The sequence below is a fragment of the Salmo salar genome, chromosome ssa26 (genome assembly GCF_905237065.1).
Source record: "Salmo salar chromosome ssa26, Ssal_v3.1, whole genome shotgun sequence".
NCBI classification, from domain to species: Eukaryota; Metazoa; Chordata; class Actinopteri; order Salmoniformes; family Salmonidae; genus Salmo; species Salmo salar.
The window spans coordinates 22,010,853-22,017,257 of record NC_059467.1 but is presented as its reverse complement, the minus strand read 5'-3'; positions in this window follow the sequence as shown (position 1 = coordinate 22,017,257).

The following is a 6,405-nucleotide window of genomic DNA, read 5'->3' as shown; positions in this document are numbered from 1 at the left end:
GGCTTTAATAATGCATTACCATTCCATGCTGCACCTATTAGTTCTGCCAGGACTCCAGCAGAAATAAGAGGAACATATTCCAGACCTTTTTCCTCATGAAGACCCCAAGTAAATATATAAATGGATGCAGAGGCAGGCTCTGCTATTTTGAACAAGTCTCTCATATTCACACTAGCGGATGGCCCTATTATGGTTAATATATATTTAATTGGGAAAACATATTTGATCCAAGTCAATTTCACTCTCACAGTGGGACTCCTAACGTAATACATTACCCATGTCGGTGGCAAGTTACTCTTTCCTCCCCAGCCAAGTCTGCTCCCATTAAATGAAGCTGACTCCCATACAATGCTATCCAATTATGACCTCCGCTTTTGTTTGTGATAACCCAAGCAGTTCCTTATGCAAAATAAATGGGACTTGAATATAGGCTAATCAGGCCAGTTAGCACACTGCCAAACCCGTCAGTGGGGGTAATGACAAAAAGCTATTTAGAGGCTAATAATTATATATTCATTGATATAGAATGATGTGTTTGTGTAGGCGTGTAGACAAAGAGAAAGCAAGAGGGATGGAGAAGAGTGGAGAGACGGTATTGTGACTACTTAGCCTTAGACTATTTCAAATGAAGCAGATTCGCCACAGTTCCAGTCAGAGGCGGCCAACACAGCTCTATACTACCTGCTGAGATCAATGGGGAATCATTCATTTACCCAAGTGCCTTATTTCACATTGACTCGTTTAAAATTCATGGACCCAACTCCCTTTCAGCACCTTTTCAGCATCCAGACAGGTTGAACTGCCTTTGATGAGCAAGTTGATAACTTGACACTGAAAGACTGTTAGCTACTGCTACTCAGTATGTTCCGACCGTTAAACAGAATGGCTAAATATTCATCAGAGTATAGCGGGTGAGATATCATGTCCTATTTCAACTCTTTATTTCTACTTCAATGCATCCAATCAAGAGATCTGATCGTGATTGAAAGTATCTTTGGAAAATTATGTGCATAAACACGGTCTATTGCACATTTAGTTTTTCTGTGTCCCGCCGCGTCAGTTGGACGATTGGTTGCACTGTGCATTAGATGCAGTTTGAGCGTTTACAAGGACAACCCCTCTCTATTGATGGGTTTTATTAGACTCAGAGTGCTGTGGCTGTATTGACTGTGTCCTTCCTGACCACTGAGAGAGGAGGGGGACACAGGTGACAGCCTCTGCAAATGAAGGAGAATATTATGGATTTGGGAGACTCTCTGCCCACTCACAGGAAAGGGCATTGGGATTTTACACCATGACATTATTAACTTCTCCAAAACAGGATTTGTAAGGGCACATGGAGCCTTAATAAACAATTCAAACAGTTTAGTAGCTATAACTGCAGTCTTGAATTTATTTGTCTTAATTTCCTAGTAATTAATACAGATGGTAAATTAAATCTTACAATGTATCTGGCTGGCCCTGATCGAGCTTGTCATGTCTTTTTATTTTCCCTAGGGAGATGACACTGCATTGTGACTCAGAGGGCTAACATCCAAGCTGACCTTACAGAACGCTACAACAGAAATGGAGCCACAGCTCAAGGTGAAGAGTTCTGACTTTTGTGGTCCTGGACGCTATGGAAGACTAGTGATTTTGTTGTTGTAAATACAGCACCCAGACAACAAGTCATAGTCTACCTCAGTGTCCAGAACTCATGCATCAATGACACCTCAAGCTTTTAGTAGAGACATAATCGTAGAACGCTTAGGAAGAGTGGACTCTTTTTGAAATTGTGGGATGCACTGTAACCTATTGTCATTTCCTATGGCTTATGTGTTCTTTGACGTTCCATCATAAATTCACATAATGTAAGTCTATTCCCATTAAAGAAAACTCTCCATCTTGATTGAGGCATCTTTTATTATTCTTTTAAAATATAATGGCTTTTGTCAGTTCTGTGTTTAGGCTACATCTGATGTTAAAATTGGCACGTTTCGGCCATAGAGGCTTCAGTCATCAGATGCTGATGAAGACTTTATGGCCAGACAAAATGGGTCCATTGTGAGTGTTGATATGGAATAAATACTCATACTTAATCCTCTTCGTTCCTATGTGGAACACAAGTTTTCTATGAGAAAGCGCCACTGCTGCTGATCTCCAGCCTTTTTGGGAAATGTATTGAAATATGTTATAAAATCATGGATTATGTGTTGTGATTTCTTATTCCATCAAGTCTTAAGAAATCTTAGCGTAGGTCCTTAACTTTTTCTTTGGTGTTACCAATCAGAAGGTTATTAATGCTGTAATAACACAATGCACACACTCTGCTTACAGATATCATTCCATAGCCCTTGAGTGGCAAATAGTAAGTAGTAAGCCTTGGACAGGTAAGCCTTGTCCGTCCCAGACGGACCATAGCGCCAAATGACTCTGTATAATTTCCCAGCAGTATAGCCTTGACAATGTAGTGAAACTCTAGACCTCTATAGAATTTTAAATTCATTCGCCGCAAGGAAAGAAGAATGTATTGGTGGAAATGAGTTGTATTTATTGCATTTACAGTAGTTACTGGATGCAAAGAGAGATGGACAGAAATGAAATGGAAGCCTAATGACAGCCATTTGTAATAGTTTTTTTTGAATATGAATATGCATCACAGAGAGTAACAATGAGAGTGGGCGTTACCTTCAACTCTGAGATCAGTGTATGATGTTTCCATGGTTACTACCATGGCAACCTTTACTAAAAAACAGACATCAGCCTAGAACAAATCAGTATGGAATAGTCTGATTTCCATGGCCTCGAGGGTCATTGTTGGTGAAACTCAACAACCCTTTCAATGTGCTGTAGAAATACATCTCTATGGAAAAGGGGCATGCTGTAGAAAGCAGGATAATTGAATGGTGCCTCAACTGAAATGGACAGACAACCAAAAGATAGACATAACTGCTACAATAATATCAGGCTATACTGCAGGAAGAATAATCTCCAAGCTTTTTGCAACATTGAGTATTAAAATGGCCTGAAGTACAGTGAAAAGATTGTTTTATACAGTGCATTTTGAAATGAATCCATAATAGATGATACCAAGCTGAACTCAATGTTGGAGAAATACCTTTGGGATCATTTTAGCAGTAGACCTCCTCTGTCTACATTTTTCTTAGGTCATTAATTGTGCCATAGGGTTACGTTGAGTGGGTTTGAGACAGGCTCAGCAGCAATAGAATACCGAAATTACTTTCCAACCATAGATCCAACAGTCTCAAAATCTAAAGATCCAATGCAGCCACTTTTATCTCAGTATCAAATAATTTATGGGTAACAATTAAGTACCTTACTGTGATTGTTGTCAATTCAAATGTTAAAAATAAAAAAAAGACTTCTAATATCAAAGAGCAATTTCTCAAGCAATAATTTTGCAGACTGAAAACTAGCTGTTGACTGCACAGGGCCTTTAATGAGCAAGGATATGATACTACAACCAAAACATGACATTTACATAAATTCATATTGTTATTATTGGTTTATTTGTAATTATTTGCATTCTTTTATTTGGGATTTGCATTCTTTTATTTGGGAAAGGTCATTTTTAACATGACTCCAGCTGGCTTTCTGCAGAAACATGACAAAACATGATCCATACAGTGCATTTGGAAAGTATTCAGACCCCTTGACTTTTTCCATACTTTGTTACGTTACAGCCTTATTCTAAAATGTATTGTTTTTTCCCTCATCAATCAAGCACAATACCCCATAATGACAAGGCAAAAACAGGTTTTTATAAATTTTACCAAATGTATTAAAAAAATAAAAATGATATTTCTATATATATACATACACAGTGCTGTGAAAAAGTATTTGCCACCTTCCTGATTTCTTTTTTTTTTTGCACATTTGTCACACTTAAATTTTTCAGATCATCAAACAAATTTTAATATTACACAAAGATAACCCAAGTAAACCCAAAATGCAGTTTTTAAGTGATAATTTTATTTATAAAGGGGAAAAAGCTATCTGAACCTTCATGGCCCTATGTGACAAAGTAATTTCCCCCCTTGTTAAATCATGAATTTACTGTGGTTAATCAATTTCACTAGCCACACCCAGGCCTGATTACTGCCAGACCTGTTGAATTAAGAAATTACTTATATAGAACCTGTCTGACAAAGTGAAGTAGGCCAAAAGATCTCAAAAAGCAAGACATCATGCTGCGATCCAAAGAAATTCAGGAACAGATGAGAAACAAAGTAATTGACATTATCAGTCTGGAAAGGATTACAAAGCCATTTCTAAAGCTTTGGGACTCCAGCGAACCACGGTGAGAGCCATTATCCACAAATGGAGAAAATTTGGAACAGTGGTGAACCTTCCCAGGAGTGGCCGGCCTACCAAAATTACCCCAAGAGCGCAGCTACGACTCATCCAAGAGGTCACAAAAGAACCCACAACAACATCTAAATAACTGCAGGCCTCACTTGCCTCAGTTAAGGTCAGTGTTCATGACTCAACCATGAGAAAGAGACTGGGCAAAAATGGCATCCATGGCAGAGTTCCAAGGCGAAAACCACTGCTGACCAAAAATAACATAAAGGCTCGTCTCACTTTTGGCAAAAAACATCTTGATGATCCCCAAGACTTTTGGGAAAATACTCTGTGGACTGACGAGACAAAAGTAGAACTTTTTGGAACGTGTGCATCCCGTTACATCTGGCGTAAAAGTAACACAGCATTTCAGAAAAAGAACATCATACCAACAGTCAAATATGGTGGTGGTAGTGTGATGGTCTGGGGCTGCTTTGCTGCTTCAGGACCTGGACGACTTGCTGTGATTGATGGAACCATGAATTCTGCTCTCTACCAAAACGTTTGTGACCTCAAGCTGAAGCACACTTGGATTCTGCAGCAGGTCAATGATCCAAAACACACCAGCAAGTCCACCTCTGAATGGCTTAAAAAAAAAAAAAAAAAGGTTTTTGGAGTGGCCTAGTCAAAGTCCAGACTTGAATCCAATTGAGATGCTGTGGCGTGACCTTAAAAAGGCGGTTCATGCTCGATAACCCTCCAATGTGGCTGAATTAAAACAATTCTGCAAAGAAGAGTGGGCCAAAATTCCTCCACAGCGATGTGAAAAACTCATTGCCAGTAATCGCAAACGCTTGATTGCAGTTGTTGCTGCTGAGGGTGGCACAACCAGATATTAGGTTTAGGGGGCAATTACTTTTTCACATAGGGCCATGAAGGTTCGGATAGCTTTTTTCCCTTAATAAATAAAATCATCACTTAACTGTATTTTGTGTTTACTTGGGTAATCTTTGTGTAATATTTAAATATGTTTGATCTGAAACATTTAAGTGTGACAAATTTGCAAAAAAATAAGAAATCAGGAAGGGGGCAAATACTTTTTCGCAGCACTGTAAACATATATATATATATATATGTGTATGTATATATATATATATACATACACAAGTGTTCAGACACTTTACTCAGTACTTTGTTGAAGCACCTTTGGCAGCGATTGCAGCCTCGAGTCTTCTTGGCTATGACACTACAAGCTTGGCACGCCTGTATTTTGGGAGTTTCTCCCATTTTTCTCTGCAGATTCTCTCAAGCTCTGTCAAGTTGGATTGGGAGCGTCGCTGCACAGCTTTTTTCAGGTCTCTCCAGAGATGTTCGATCGGGTTCAAGTCCGGGCTCTGGCTGAGCCGTCACGGACATTCAGAGTCATTGTCCTGTTGGAAGGTGAACCTTCGCTCCAGTCTGAGGTCCTGAGCGCTCTGGAGTAGGTTTTCATCAAGGATCTCTCTGAACGTTGCTCTGTTTCGCTTTCCCTCGATCCTGACTAGTCTCCCAGTCCTGCCGCTGAAAAACATCCCCACAGCATGATGCTGCCACCACCATGCTTCACTGTAGGGATGGTGCCAGGTATCCTCCAAACGTGATGCTTGGAGCTCAATCTTGGTTTCATCAGACCAGAGAATCTTGTTTCTCATGTCAGAGTCCATTAGGTGCAATTTGGCAAACTCCAAGTGGGCTTTCATGTGCCTTTTACTGAGGAGTAGCTTCCGTCTGGCCACTCTACCATAAATGCCTGATTGGTGGAGTGCTGCAGAGATGGTTGTCCTTCTGGAAGGTTCTCCCATCTCCACCGAGGAACTCTGGATCTCTGTCAGAGTGACCATCAGGTTCTTGGTCACCTCCCTGACCAAGGCCCTTCTTCCTCGATTGCACAGTTTGGCCTGGCCGCCAGCTCTAGGAAGAGTCTTGGTGGTTCCAAACTTCTTCCATTTAAGAATGATGGAGAATGATGGAGGACACTGTGTTCTTGGGGACCTTCAATGCTGCAGAAAACAGCATTACATCCCCAACAAAGACAGATCAAGCAGTAATCTGTCTCATAGAATCTTCAAAATTAAGTTTGAA